Genomic DNA, 16,361 nt, shown 5'->3' with positions numbered 1-16,361 from the left:
GGAAGTGCGAGATCGAGTTGGAGACCCAGGCCAGGGAGGAGGCCGAGTCTCGGCAGGTGGATCGGCGGCCGGCTCAGTTTCAGCCGGCAGCCAAGCGGACCAAGTCCGCTGATTCGAGGATGGGAGGTTCGAAGGGCCGCACTTGCGGAAAGTGCGGCAAGAGTCATGAGAGGGAGTGTCGAGCGGGGGGTTGCTACAAGTGTGGCAAGGAAGGACACATTGCCAGGGATTGCCCTAAGGGGTTTATGGTTTGCTTTCATTGCAACCAGACAGGCCATCGGAAGGCCGAGTGCCCGCAGCTTCGTCAGGGATCTACACCTACTACCAGGACTACCGAGACACGACCGGCGAAGGTCGAGGCCCCGAGGGCTCATGGGAGAGCCTTTCAGCTGACTGCGGAGGAGGTCCGCGCTGCACCCGATGTTGTGGCAGGTATACTGTAATTCGCATATTTATTAAAGTTGAAATGTTATGCTTATGTTAATATATGTGTAGGTACTTTTCTTGTGAACTCTATGCCTGCTCTTGTGTTATTTGATTCGGTTGCGAGTAGATCCTTTGTATCTTTAGCTTTTAGTCAGCATATCAGCATTAGTCGTGAGTCGTTAAGTCGGCCTCTGAGCGTTTCTATAGCGGCCGAGAGGGTGGTTTGTGCTACGGAGGTTCTTCGGGGATGCGTACTAGAGATTTTTGGGGTTGCGTTTCCGATTGACCTAATTCCTATTGCGATGGGTGATGTCTGTGTCATCGTGGGCATGGACTGGTTGAGCCGATTCAGCGCCGTCATCGACTGTGAGCGCCAGCTGGTGACTATAAGAGACCCTAGTGGGGGAGTTCTTACGGTGTACGGCGAGGGTACCCGTTCGGGATCAGCTTTTTGTTCGGCCACTAGGGCGAGGCAATGTCTACAGCAGGGATGTAAAGGTTTTGTGGCGTATGTGATGGATACGCGGGAGGCTTCCGAGAGACCGAGGACAGTGGAGGAGGTTCCAGTGGTGCGCGAGTTTCCAGATGTTTTTCCCGAGGATTTGCCGGGAGTACCTCCTGCGAGGCAAGTAGAGTTTGGTATCGATCTGGTTCCGGGGGCTACGCCTATTGCGAAGGTGCCTTATCGTCTTGCACCTCCGGAGATGCAAGAGCTGTCCTCGCAACTCCAGGAGTTGCTGGGGAAGGGATTTATTCGGCCGAGTAGCTCGCCGTGGGGAGCACCGATTCTGTTCGTCAAGAAGAAGGATGGTTCACACCGGATGTGTATTGATTACCGGGAGTTGAACAAGGTGACGGTCAAGAACTGCTATCCGTTACCGAGGATCGATGATCTATTCGATCAGTTGCAAGGGGCATCTTGGTTTTCCAAGATCGATTTGAGATCAGGGTACCATCAGGTAAAAGTGCGGGATGAGGACGTCCAGAAGACAGCGTTTAGGACGCGGTATGGGCATTACGAGTTCGTGGTGATGCCTTTCGGGCTCACCAATGCCCCGGCAGTGTTCATGGACCTCATGAACAGGGTATGCAGGCCGGTGCTGGATCGGTCTATGATCGTATTTATCGACGACATCCTAGTGTATTCGCGGACTAGAGAGCAGCATGAGGGACATCTGAGGGAGGTCCTTGAGGTACTGAGGTCGGAGAAGCTATATGCAAAATTCTCCAAATGTGACTTCTGGTTGCGGGAGGTCCAATTTCTTGGACATGTTGTTAATCAGGCAGGGATATTGGTCGATCCGGCCAAGGTAGAAGTAGTGATGAGTTGGGAGGCACCGAAGTCACCTTCCGAGATCAGGAGTTTCCTTGGGTTGGCGGGGTACTATCGGAGGTTTATTAGGGACTTCTCCAAGATTGCGGTACCACTCACCAGGTTGACCCGGAAGGGTGTTACATTCTCATGGGGACCCGAGCAGCAGACTTCCTCGTCAGAGACTGTGCGAAGCCCCGGTATTAGCTCTCCCGGAGGGGATGGAGGATTTTGTCGTATATTGCGACGCATCGATTTCGGGACTGGGTGCAGTGTTGATGCAGAGAGGCCATGTGATAGCTTATGCATCGAGGCAACTAAAGCCTCACGAGGCGAGATATCCCACGCATGACTTAGAGTTGGGGGCAGTAGTGTTCGCTCTCAAGATTTGGCGTCACTACCTGTACAGGGTTCGTTGTACTATATACACGGACCATAAGAGTTTGAAGTATTTGATGGATCAACCCAACCTAAATATGCGTCAGAGGAGATGGTTGGACGTGGTTAAGGATTATGACTGTGAGATCCTATACCACCCAGGCAAGGCTAATGTGGTAGCTGATGCATTGAGTCGTAGGGCGGAGAGCACTCCATTGCGAGACGTATGTCTGAGACTGACGGTGATGACTCCGGTATTAGATGCTATTCGTGGGGCACAGGCCGAGGTTGTGAGATCCGAAATGCAGAAGAAAGAGCGGGTCGTTGGGTTAGTTTCGGAGTTCGTTAAGGATGGACGTGGACTTCTGACGTTTCAGGGTCGGATTTGGGTACCATTCGTGGGCGGTACGCGTGCTACTTTGATGGAGGAGGCTCATAGATCGAAATTCTCGATCCATCCCGGTGCTACGAAGATGTATTTGGACTTGAGAAAGGAATATTGGTGGCCTTGCATGAAGAGAGATGTCGCTTGGTTCGTTGAGAGGTGTTTGACCTGCCGTAGGGTTAAGGTCGAGCACCAGAGACCGCATGGTAAGTTGCAGCCCTTGGAGATTCCTGAGTGGAAGTGGGAACAGATTATGATGGATTTCATCACCAAATTGCCGAGAACTGCCAGAGGAGTCGATGCAATTTGGGTGATTGTGGATAGGTTGATGAAGAGTGCACACTTCCTTGCCATTAGCGAGAGTTCATCAGCGGAGAAGTTGGCGGAGTTATACGTGAGAGAGATAGTATCTCGGCATGGAGTGCCGATCTCGATTGTTACAGACCGTGATGTACGCTTCACTTCCAGGTTCTGGAAGAAATTCCATGAGGAGCTGGGTACTAAACTGCATTTTAGTACCGCATACCATCCCCAGACAGACGGTCAGAGCGAGCGGACGATTCAGACATTGGAAGACATGCTTAGAGCGTGTGTACTAGACTTCGGGGGTAGCTGGGATGCGCATTTACCCTTGGCTGAATTTTCCTACAACAACAGCCATCATTCGAGCATTGGTATGCCACCTTTTGAGTTGTTGTATGGTAGGAGGTGTCGGACCCCCATTTGCTGGGGAGAGGTGGGTCAGAGAGTGATGGGCAGTACCGAGATCGTACTCCAGATGACAGAGCAGATTCAACAGGTTAGGCAGAGGTTATTGACCGCCCAGAGCCGACAGAAGAGTTATGCGGACAGACGCCGGTCCGAGCTTGAATTCCAGGTTGGCGACTTCGTTCTCCTGAAGGTTTCTCCTTGGAAGGGAGTGATCCGGTTCAGGAAGAGGGGCAAATTAGGGCCCCGGTTCATAGGTCCATTTCGTGTAATTGCAAGGGTAGGTCGGGTAGCTTATCGGTTGGAGTTGCCAGCAGAGCTGGGTCAGATTCACATTACCTTTCACGTATCACAGTTGAGGAAGTGTATAGCCGATGAATCGGCGGTGGTTCCGTTAGAGGATATTCAGGTGGATGCGAGCCTGAATTACGCCGAGAGACCAGTAGCTATCAGGGATCGGAAGATCAAGGTTCTGCGGAACAAGGAGGTACCTCTGGTGTTGGTTCAGTGGCAACACCGGAAGGGATCGGAGATGACTTGGGAGCCGGAGCGTGAAATGCGGGAGCAACATCCGGAGTTATTCGCAGAGTGAGACTTCGAGGGCGAAGTCTAGTTCTAGTAGGGGAGAGTTGTAACAGCCCGGAATTTTAGGTATTGCTTTAAAACTATTTTTGGGGCATTTTTAGGAGGGGACTCGGCGAGTTGGTGCCTGACTCGCCGAGTAGGACCACAGACTTGGTCGCAGATTCGCGACTGGACTCGACGAGTCCATTAGGGACTCGGCGAGTCGACGCTGTTCAGCAGAAACCCTAGCCGTTTGGTTTTGGATCGTATATAACGCCTCTTAGGCCGTCATTGTTCGTTTTTGCTTTCTGAGAAGAACCCTAGAACGATTGTGTGCATATGGAGCAAGGATTGAAGACCATTGTTGGGTTTGGAAGAGTTGTGTGCAAGGAAGAGGAAGGTTTAGCTAAAGGAACAGCAAGAGAATCACGTTCTGAGGATTGGGGACACAGAAAGTGCATCAATCAGGTAATATCTCGGATTTCGTTCTTCTGTGATTGATGTGTATATGAAGTTAGGGTTTATAGAACCCATTTGATGATTAGATGGATTATTATGTTGTTACCTAAGTGTTTATACCCCAGTAATAGGATGTTTAGAGGTCCAGATAGTCCCATGAGTGTGTATTTCGGGATCATACGTGTTTCAGGAAGCAGTTGATCGACTGCATGGCATGGACTCGCCGAGTCGGATGAGCAGACTCGGCGAGTAGCTTGAAGATTCACTGGGACTCGCCGAGTTGTTCTTCAGACTCGGCGAGTGGAGTCGGGGTGGCCCCGCGATTCTTCCACGAGGACCTCGTCGAGTCAAGGGGGATACTCGACGAGTAGAAAGGAGAACAACAGGGAAAATTGGGGAGGACGTCTAGACTCGCCGAGTCGCCTTTGCACTCGACGAGTCCGGTCAAGTTGACCGTTGACCAGAGTTGACATGCATGTAAATTCTTAGGGTCAGTTGTCTTGAATGATAAGAGTATTAATAAGGGTATATGGTATTATAGGGAGTCTGCAGATCGGCGGATCGAGTGCGAGTAGTTTCAAGAGTTGATAGCTTACATTACCACGAGGTGAGTCTTCTCACTATACTGTACCCGGAAGGGTATCTATGTGTGACCGGAAGGTCGGATATGTTATGTGTTATATATATGCTATAATTGGAAAGGTAGTTGCTATGCATGCTATATATGTTCTATGGGCCGGAAGGCAAAGTATTATGTGACAGAAAGGTCAGGTATGACATATGATATATGTGCTATATGTGTTTAAGTAATTGTACTATGTGTTGCATATGTTTATGGGCCGGAAGGCAATCTGTTACGGGCCGGAAGGCAATATATTATGGGCCGGAAGGCAATTATCTCATGGGCCGGAAGGCGTTGTACTTTGGACCGGAAGGTCAGGGCCTGGAAAGGCGTATATGTGTAAGTGTATACTGGGGATCTCACTAAGCATTTATGCTTACAAGTTGTTATGTATGTGTTTCAGGTACTAGCGAGGACCGTGGGAAGGCACCGGCATGATGCATACACACTGCTGCCATTTGAGATCTTGGGGATTTTATATATGTATTCGATATGAAACATGAAATAATATTATTGGTTGAATGAAATTACTTTATTTTAAATGAAAATTTTATTTGAAAATTTGCGTTGTTACAATTGAGTAGAAGCAGCGACGAGAAGAAGACGACATGAAACTCATCAGGAAAACAAAAACAAAGTCGGCACCAGTTTACACGGTGGAAGAAAGCAGAGGGACAAAGAAGGAATGGAGATAGAAAGACGGTGGGGGAAAAGTCATCTAAGTAATGAGGCGGTGGAAGTTGTTATGTAACCATCCTATTGGATAGCAAAGGTGGTAGAAGGGACACATAGTAAAAGATAGTGGGGAAATATCAAGAGCATATATAAAAAAGATAGAAGGGGTAATAGAAGGGGTCCAATCATCAGCAATAACTGTTGAATTGGGAACCCTCTTTTAATATATATATATATATATATATATATATATATATATATATATATATATATATATATATATATATATATATATATAAAATAAAGATCATGAGTTTCAAATTGGAAGAACACTTGAAACCTTTGTACAAGATAAACCCTTGGGATAACTATGTCCAACTTTTGGCAAGATAATGAAACAAAAATATGGAAAAAATCCCATAAACTAACGAGAATAAAACCATGATTTTAGTACATACTTCTCTTCACCCAAAAAATTCACAAAAAAATTAGAAGAAACTCCAAACCCCATTTCTAAATCCTAATAATATTGTTCCTCTAAAAAGACTATCTTTATAATCTTTACACCTAAAAAACAGAGATTCAAGATATGGAAACATAGAACTAGAAGATCTATTCAAAATTCATGCAAAAAATGCATTCAAAATAGGTTGTTCTTGAATGAAACACGAGATTTGAAGACGATCGCCCTAGTTATAGAACGACAAACCTAGTCTACATATAATCAAAAGACTTGTTCAAATTTCTTTATGAATAATCGACACCAATTTATACAGAGGACATGTTTAACTTCAATCGACAACTCTTCAAAAACGGGATTTTTAGTCCTTTCAATCAACCACAGCCACAAAGAACAAGGTTCAGCTTTGAACCGATGATTCTAAGACCCATGTACAGAAGTGAATGATCTATATGCCTAAGAATCATTATATGATGATATTTGCTAATGACATATGATCATATATGCTCACACCTAATAGCAAGTTATTACTAATTGATTTTATATTAAGTAATTTGATTATTAATAAATATAGTTAGCACTTGTATTTAATTGGAAAATTATTATTTTATGGAAATAATATTTTTCTAGAGAGAATAACAACTAAAAACTCATATAATATGATTTAAGTGTAACTTTTAGTTATAGTCATAGTCGTTATTATGAACCTATAATCAAGATTTATCAGTGATTCCAAGTCATTATATTGATTAATATACTTACGAGGATGATGTCTAGGCTGGATTTAGTAAGGTGTTTAACGTGAGATTTCCAAATAGTATACTGTGACATCCCCATTTTCACGGCCAGAAAAGACCGATTTTGTTTATGCTTTATAAAAATCAGAGTACTTCTTTTCATAAAAATGGTGCGGAATTTGTTCCCAGAAAAACATGAGAAATATGTTATTAAAACATTTTCGAAGAAACGTATTTTATTCATTTCAAAACGTTTGGGATGTCATCGTTAATACATAAACATAAGCATAAACAGAACTTACATTTATTTACACTAGTGATTTACATCTCTTTAAATCTCTCGGTGTAAAGTGACTTCGTATCAACACCTGTGATATAAATAAACTGAGTGGGTCAGGTTGGGAAACCTGGTGAGTACATAGGGTTCTCAACCCACAATAATATAATCATTATGTTTAAATAATTAAACAATCAATCCAATTACCCATCCCCATTATCTTCTTTATTCTTAAGGGTCTACCCTAATAATCAGCTATTTCTCATTCATTCATTCCTAAGGATCATCCTAAGGAAACAACATGAAGTCCATAGTTGCCAATGACACATTAGTCAAGCGCAGCTGCTAATCTTGTCACTTAGGCGCAGCTGCCAGAATTGGGACATTTTCTATGAGGCGCTTCTGCCGGTATTGACCTTTAAACGCTACTGTCATGGTCATAAGGCTCCCTATTAGGCGCAGCTGCCGATACTGTCCTTAGAGCGCAACTGCTAGGACGTTTACCGTAGATCTGAAACATCTATGGGTTGTGGCGCAGCAGCCAGTGCTCATCTATAGGGTACTAGGTCCACTGCTGCCAATGTATACGTATAGGGCACTAGGTCCATGCTACTAATGTTCCTCTATTTCAGCTTTTATCCCTCATCATTCATCTACCCATGTTTTACCCAACATATTTTGTAGATATAAAATACTTTATACAGTTTACAGCTGGTGGTTGTCGAGGCTAACACAAATAATAACCCTAATTATTACACACTAAAATAGTGTATAGTGGTAAAGGGATCGAATCCACGGAGACTGGTTCAATTTGATAACTCTATGAAAAATCTCTTTGTAAAATACTTGGAATATGACAATAAATTAAAAATGGGGGTTTTGATGTTTTGAAATACTTGAAACAAACTAGAATTAACTATGATTTAAATAGACAATTGCAACAAAAATAAGAATTTGATGTAAAATCAATAAGGGAAAGATGGTTGACTTAAAGTTTTCTCACTTTGACTTTTGATGAACATATCATTAGAATTCAATGGTGCAATACTTGTTTTAAATCCTCAATTTGGCTATAGTAATCCAAGGAGCTTGAGATTACCTAGACTTTTCTTAATTGTTGAAATGGCTAGAGAAGCTCATAACAATTTCCTTAGTCAAAGTCACTAATTCCAAATAGCATGTAATTAGTGAAAGTCAACTAGCATTAAGAACCAAAAAGTCACCAAATCCAAGAGGGGTCAAATGCTTTCACCACCATGTTGGAGGGAATGTTTTTATGATTGTGTGAAGCAAAAACAACACAAAAATCATTTGTTGCTTGCTAATTTGAGGATCCTTTACTTAATCAAGAAATTAGCCAACTAATCACCACAAACACATTTAAACTCATGAACTAAAACATACAAGTAATGATGAGATGTTAAAACACAAAACATTCCCATAAAGATTCAAGAACATGTTCATGGATTCTTCAACATTCAACAAAAGTTCAAAGGATTAACCAAAAGTCAACCAAGATTAGTTTAGCCAAGCATGGCTAAACACAAAGAAACAAAGTTAGAGAAAATTGTACCAAACATTAAGCAAGAATCAAGAGGTAAAAATATGATGTTCTTCAAGGGTTCTTGGCCTTCAAAAGTCTTCAAAACTCCAGAGAGAATCTCCAAAAATCGGATGTTCAAGAGTATACAAAAGATGGGCACCAACCTTCCTCAAATAGCTCAAAAGAAGAATTTCCGAAACTACCCCTGCAGGGCCTTGCGCGACCCGCGTGCTGCTGCGCGGGTGGGTTGCGCGGGTGGTGCCTGACATGGGCTTCTTTGAGATTTTGGACCTGTAAAGCATATCCCACTAGCCCAGATCGAATCCAATCACCTCCTAGCCCATTTTCTTCAAGTTTTTCTTCATTTAAAGCCCAATTTGACCTCTCCAAATCCTCCAAAGCTCGTGAACTCGCCCGATTAATAATTTTCATACGCTTGAATGTTCCCCCGCATCTTGCAAATTTAAAGTTTATTTCTCTCCAAGTCTTCAAATAATCATCAAGATCACTCCATGCATCATCTCCACTACCCATCAAGCCCAACGTCATTTTTGTCTACCAAATCTCATCGCCTCCTATACATCCCGAACACTCCCGCTCCGCTAGACCCGAAAACCTGCAATTATGCTCACAAGATTCGAGAGTACCCGAAATAGTCATAAAATAACAAAAAGGAAAATATGCATGGAAATTATCTAAGTTATGAATGAAATATGCTAAAATAAACTATAAAAAGAAGTAAATAAAATGAAGCTATCAACAGCATTTAAAACATGTATAAAAAGTTTTCACCAGCATAGACAACAAGTATTCAGACAATATACGCACATAGCACATAATTTATAATAAAATACTTCATATCTATGTGTAAGATGAAAGGGAACTATGCACTCACCTGATAGGTGGTGACTCAACACTCGGACAACGCTTCGATACTCTCAAAACAATTTCCTTCGATAAAACCTAGTATCAACATCACTAGGGTTTAGTCTAACGATAACCGCGACTAATTAATAGTATAGCTATTTTTATTATTATATAAGCGTTAAATAACACTCAATATAACTCATAATAATAGCCCAAACAATTATTTTAAGGTCCTAATAATGTTACTATAATTAATTAGAAGCTATATTAAAACTAGCGTAGGCGTAGCTCACTTACAACGGGTTTTTCGCAAAACCGGGCTTCGCTGGAGCAGCGTTTCCCGACCCGAAAGGCTCTTTTCTTGGAGCCGTTGGGCGCTCCGAGGCTTCCGCCTCGTGCTAGGGAGTTACTGAAACGACCCAAAAACACGACCCAAAAATTTTCGTTTTTCAATATAATCAAAACCATAATATAAGTATCATAACATAAAACATACGCGATGTATCCCCAAGACATAATAAAATATTGTGCGGAAAACTGTATCATACAACATCAATCCAAAACATCAGAAGACATCCCCAGGATAAAAGCTATGCTGTGGTGTGTGCGATGCTGTCACCCCGAGCTCTTCCCTTTGCTTGCGGAAGTACCTGAAACCAAACTGAAACTGTAAGCACGAAGCTTAGTGAGCTCCCCCAAACTACCACATACCATACAATAACATATAAACACATATTGGGCCTTGCCCACTGCATCGGGCCGAAGCCCGGAAACTGCATCGGACCGAAGTCCGGAACTGACTGGGACCTTGTCCCCTGCATCGGACCGAAGTCCGGAACTAACTGCATCGGACCGAAGTCCGGAACTGACTGGGACCTTGTCCCCTGCATCGGACCGGAGTCCGGAACTAACTGCATCGGACCGAAGTCCGGAACTGACTGCATCGGACCGAAGTCCGGAACTGACTGGGACCTTGTCCCCTGCATCGGACCGAAGTCCGGAACTAACTGCATCGGACCGAAGTCCGGAACTGACTGCATCGGACCGAAGTCCGGAACTGACTGGGACCTTGTCCCCTGCATCGGACCGAAGTCCGAAACTAACTGCATCGGACCGAAGTCCGAAACTGACTGGCTGAACATGGCATAGCATAACACATCAACTAGCATAACACATATACGACATGCTACATCGGGTCGTGGCCCGGAACACATAATACTTAACACATAAAACATAGCACATAAATCCTGTTCGAGCCACGACGGCATCGAACATACTAACTACTGCATCGGACCTAAATCCGGAAGCTACTGCTAACTGAACGGGCCGACATTGTGGCCTTAGACCCGTTCCTACTGGAAGGAAACTCACCTCGTAAGCTGGCTGCTGAGTGTGTGGCTCAGAAAGCTAACGGCGGCTGCTCCTGAATCTCCTCGGCTACAAGTCCATAAACACACTCAATCAAATACTAAACACTGCGCTTGGGGTAAAATGACTCTTTTACCCTCGGTCAAAGTCAATTATCTTTTGGGCTGACTCGCCGAGTTGGGCCACCCAACTCGTCGAGTCCCACTCTCACTTTTCACTCTTACTCACTGCTACTCGTCGAGTCTGGCATCGACTCGACGAGTACCCTCTTGATCCCAGAACTCAGACAATCTTCATCCGACTCGCCGAGCCGGATGAACAAACTCGACGAGTTGTTCTTGATCTTTAAGAAGATTGCCTTGGACTCGCCGAGTTGATGAACAACTCGCCGAGTCCCTCCATCACTGAGTTCACCCTCAACTCGCTGAGTCCACTCTCTAGCTCACTGGGTTCACTCGACACTGGTAAAAATGAAGGAATCGGGAACTCGCGACCCAACTCGCCGAGTCGTTCTTCCGACTCGCCGAGTTGCCGCCATGCAACTGATTTTTACTTGATTTTGTTTGAATCCAGTGTATACAATTGATAGATCTGAGTCCAATAAGCTGATTTACCACGTAAAGTTTCCAACTTTACGTGTACAACCTCATGAATAAGGGAAATAAGGCTAAAAGATGCATAAAATGGGTAGATCTATGGTTATCATGCAATATAACTCCAAAAAGACAGTAGATCTGGGCTCTACAACACCCCAACATTCAGATCCATAGATATTTCGACTCAATAAGATGTTCATGCAAGTGTAAGGCTTGGAACAAGCATCAACTAGCTCTTAGGAGAGCTCTAATGGAAGTTTAAAGCATATAACAAGATGGAACTCCGAAAATACCTCAATTAACTCTGATTTGGCCTTGGATCTTTGCACTACAACACTTCTCCTTGCTTCTTCCTTCTTCTCCTTCTTCACACCTTCACAAAATGGCACCAAAACACATATAAGCTCTTCAAGGGAGGATTAGGGTTCTCTCACTGCGTTCTCAGGGTGAGGGAGGCGAGAATGGGGGCTATAAGGTGGTTTAAATAGTGGGCAACCCGGGGAATTTAGGGTTTCACCTAGACAGATGGACTCGCCGAGTCAGGGATATGGACTCGCCGAGTCCCCGGCTCACGCGTGCCCTCAGGCGTGACCCTACTCGGCGAGTCAGGCTAGAACTCGCCGAGTCCCTCTTGAAAAACTCACTATAATTACCAATAAATCAACATACCGGGAATGGGTCGTTACAGTTACCCTAGGCTTTAGGGGGTTAGGGAGGCTTAGAGAGAGAGAGTTTAGAGAGAGAAAGAAGGTTTGGGAGGTGTGAAGAAGAGGCTAGACCCGACACCTCTATTTATAGTGCAAAAATCTGATGGACTCGCCAAGTAGGGGGGACCTACTCGCCAAGTTGGTCCATGTGGTGGCCTTCTGGTGGTGCCACGTGTCCAATTCTGGTGGTGCCACGTCACCCCCTATCACGTATCAACCTTCAAACTTAGAAAAATCATAACTTTAGCATACGAGCTCCGTTTTCGACGTTCTTTATATCCACGCGTAGGTAAATTCAAGATCTACAACTTTTGTTTAGACTCCGTCGGCTAATTCTCGACCGATCTCAAATTTAACAGTACGAGGCGTTTAGACTGTTAAATGACCGCGAAGAATTCATAACTCCTTCATACGAACTCCGTTTTTGTCTGTCTTTTTACCGTTGAGTTCCTACTAATGAGATCTTCAACTCTCATTTAGGTCACGTAAGCCAAAAACCGCTCGAACTAAAATTCGAGTTTCGGACTGTACACTGCTAAGCCGAATCTTAGAAAAATCATAACTTCTTCATACGAAGTCAGATTTGGGCGTTCTTTTTATGGATTTTCTCGGTTTAACATATTCTACGACTTTCGTTTAGATCACTAAGGCTAAAAAGTCCTCCATCGTAAATTCACTATTTACGCTTCTCGGTGTCGTGCCGGTTCCGTCGCGAAACTTCGACGGGCTATAACTTCTTCGTTATAACTCGGATTTTGGCGTTCTTTATATGTACGGAAACCTTGTGACATATTCTACAACTTGGTTGAGATTATTTATTCTAAATAATCTTTTGTTGAAAAGTCATTTTCGACCCCTATTGGCTCTAAATTAACTAGCTCGGATCTGCGGGCGTTACATATACTGTGTATATCAAATGAACCCTAACTCCAATATGATCCTAACTAGTTGTTCCTTACTTTATAGATCTAGATGTAGACATTGGAATTGATGATGAATCTAGACTATCATTAGTCATAAGGGATATCACACTAAGACTTAGTATGATCATACTTAGGTCACACCAAGGAAAAAAAGTCAAGGTGCTAGTGAAGCTCTGCTCAAATCATTGTTATCCACTTTATCAAGTGAGTGCATATTTACTTTCAGCTTACACATAGATATGAAGTATCTATTTACTGCTATATGTTCTCACTATCTATGTACTTGATATTTGTGCTATACTATGATATGATTTTATATGTATAAATCACTTTATCATATTTATATTGGGTAGTGAGGGTTTTGGGGAAAGATAAAAAAACAGGTTGGGTAGTGTAATACCTATTTTTTTAAAACAGGCATCACCCCAAGAGTTATAGATTGTTATGAGACGAATAAATGAAATAAAGTCTTGAGTTTCTTTATTTTAAGAAATGTTATTTAATAAAAAATAGTTAGAAATTTGTGTAGTTCATGTGATGGGGATTTCGTGGATATAAAGTTTGCTGAAAACATAGTCCGTATAAGAAGGTTATGGCTATTTGAAGTTGAAATGAAAGTACATTGATGGTATAATTATCTATGTTATCTCGGATTGGAGATAATGGTATTAATTGGTTCAATTGGTCTTGGTGTTATATTTATTTATATGTATTATCTCGGATGGAAGATAATGATATTTGACTGGTTTGGCCTTAGTATCTTACCAGGTAAGATTATTATGTAAATATTTTGTTGGATGTTTTAGGAGATATTGAGGATATCCGTTGGATGGATTATCTATGATATTTATTTGCTACTTGATCATTCTGTTATATGTTATTATATCTGTTATTCACTAATCCATAAGACTTACATTGTTTGTTTGTGGAAGTTTTGCATGTTAAAGATTGTAGCGCCCGACTCGATCCTATGCTTGCGGCTAGTACGATCCTAATGATAGCTTCTTGTGCTCCAGTATGCTAGTGTATACCAAAATGTTTTGTAAATTTTTTATGTATGAAATGTATTTTGGGGTATACCTTGTGTTGAAATCTACGCGTTACAACTTGATATTAGAGTCGTGGTTTAAGTGAATTAGGTGCTTATACTAAATACCTAAACTTAAACCTTAAGGTGGAAAATGTTACTTGTTTGTACCTGGTATATATAAGTTGGAACAATTATGGTTATGTGATATATAATTCTTTATAAATAAATCGTGATGTATATTACGAAAAGAATTTCGGTGCGAGACGTAGTACCCGTGCTATGCATGTCATAGTGGGTGTTGCGATACATGGTGCGATTTAAAATTTGTTTAAATGTTTGGAACATTATGAAGTATTGATTTGTAATTATTGGGATCTTTTTCCCTACCAATTAAAATCGATCGCCAGTGGAAAGTTGGATATTAGATGATATCATGTATGAGAAAATGAGTGGTATTGCAATAAACGACACAATGTACAGGGTGTGTTACAATGTACGATTGTGAGACCCACATCATGATATGAAGTATGGCTACTAGAAGTTTGTGGTGCAGTGATTAAGATATGCCATATAGTCGGATTAAAGAATTGGAACATACTTTGATATCACAGCGTGAGCATATTGCGATCACGACGTGATCATTAAGTAGATGCTATAGTTGGTTTGTACATATCATGAAGTGAAGTAGGTAAGGTCGCAACATGACAGATGTAAGACCACGGAGTGATGAGAAGGAGATCACGAGGCGAAGAATTATGATGATCATGACGTGATCATGTATTGACCACGACGCGAAGGTCAAATTTTGACCAGGATTGACTTCCAGCTAAATGGCTAGTTTTGGAGGATAAATTATGGGGTTACTTTGTACAAGTGATTGGTGTTTAGTATCTGTCTTTCAATTGCGAAAGTTGATAATTTCTGATTATGATATCAGACTAGGGTCACAATTGATGGGTTTTATGTAAAACAAATAACCTAGGAAAAATAGTTCATAGGTTCACATGCAACCTACTTTGGATCTATGTTTTAACTATTGAACATATAACTTTGAATTGCAAAACAGAGCCCTATGGGAAGAGGCTATTTTCGAAAATAACTAATTAGGGTTTAGAATCACATACCTTTCAATTGTTAAAGTAAATAATTGATAATCCTTTTGATCTTGATCTTCTTGGAAGCCTAGCACCACAATAGTAATGCCTCTAATGGAATCACACCCAAGAGCTAGCAAGAAGGAAACTATAGAGAGAGAAAGAGAGAAAGAGAGAGAGAGAGAGAGAGAGAGAGAGAGAGAGAGAGAGAAAGAGAGGAGTATGCAATTTTGGCCTAGGGTTTCTTCAAGAAGGAGTGGCCGAATTTAGCAGCTATAAGACTCCTTTTATAGCCGAGGTAGCTAGGTTTTAAGGGATAACCCTAATTTTCCTTTGCTTAAGGCCCAAGCTAATCTGAAAGCCTTATCCAAGGCCCTTGGATGAAATCATTAGGGTTTCCCCTAAGAATTTCGTCCACCTCCTCCAAGGAGGTTCTGGAATGTTCCTTCTAACTATTTAATAATTGCAAACTAGTCCTTATACTTTACAATTAATACAAGCAACCCCAAAATTAATTCCAATTAACTTCTGGTTAACTATTAATCAAATATTATGATTTCTAATTAATATATTATTTTCATAGCACATTAATAAATCATTTATATTAATTTATTAATCTGATAATATATTAATTTCTTTCCTTTCATATTTTCCTTGTCCAGTTGCTAGGTTTGAGGAAAACCTAAAAAGACTGTGATGCTATCAATTCAAGTACATATCAATTATAGTTATGGGCTTAAACACTTGATCCAACAGTCTCCCACTTGGATAGTTCTATAACTATAATTGCTAGTATGACTTCCAAACCGACCAACAAATTATAGCTTCCAAGAGCTGCTGCCGAACTCTGACCCAGTCAGTTACTTGTCCTAAGATAAGTGATCATATAATCCTTCATTTTACAGGATATCCCCAGGCATAAGACATGGAATGGAATCAATCTCTTTGTCCATAATCTATGTTTCCTGATTTCTGATTTGTGATGATATAGGACTTCAATTGAACACATCAATTCAGTCATGGCTGGGTCCAACACATAGGTCAACACCAAATCATCGAGGGGCCCACGAATATTTCTTTTCCCGTTAGGCAAAAGGAATGAATAAACTTTGACTCATATGGTTGTATCTTTTACTCGTCAAACCATACATGACAATATGTTTTATAACACCAAGTTACTGATGTGTTTTCGTATCACCTATGCATAACCGACTTGTAAATTACAGACTC

Source organism: Lactuca saligna, chromosome 4 (assembly GCF_052625555.1).
Source record: "Lactuca saligna cultivar CGN05327 chromosome 4, ASM5262555v1, whole genome shotgun sequence".
NCBI lineage: Eukaryota > Viridiplantae > Streptophyta > Magnoliopsida > Asterales > Asteraceae > Lactuca > Lactuca saligna.
Note: the sequence above shows the minus strand (reverse complement) of the source record.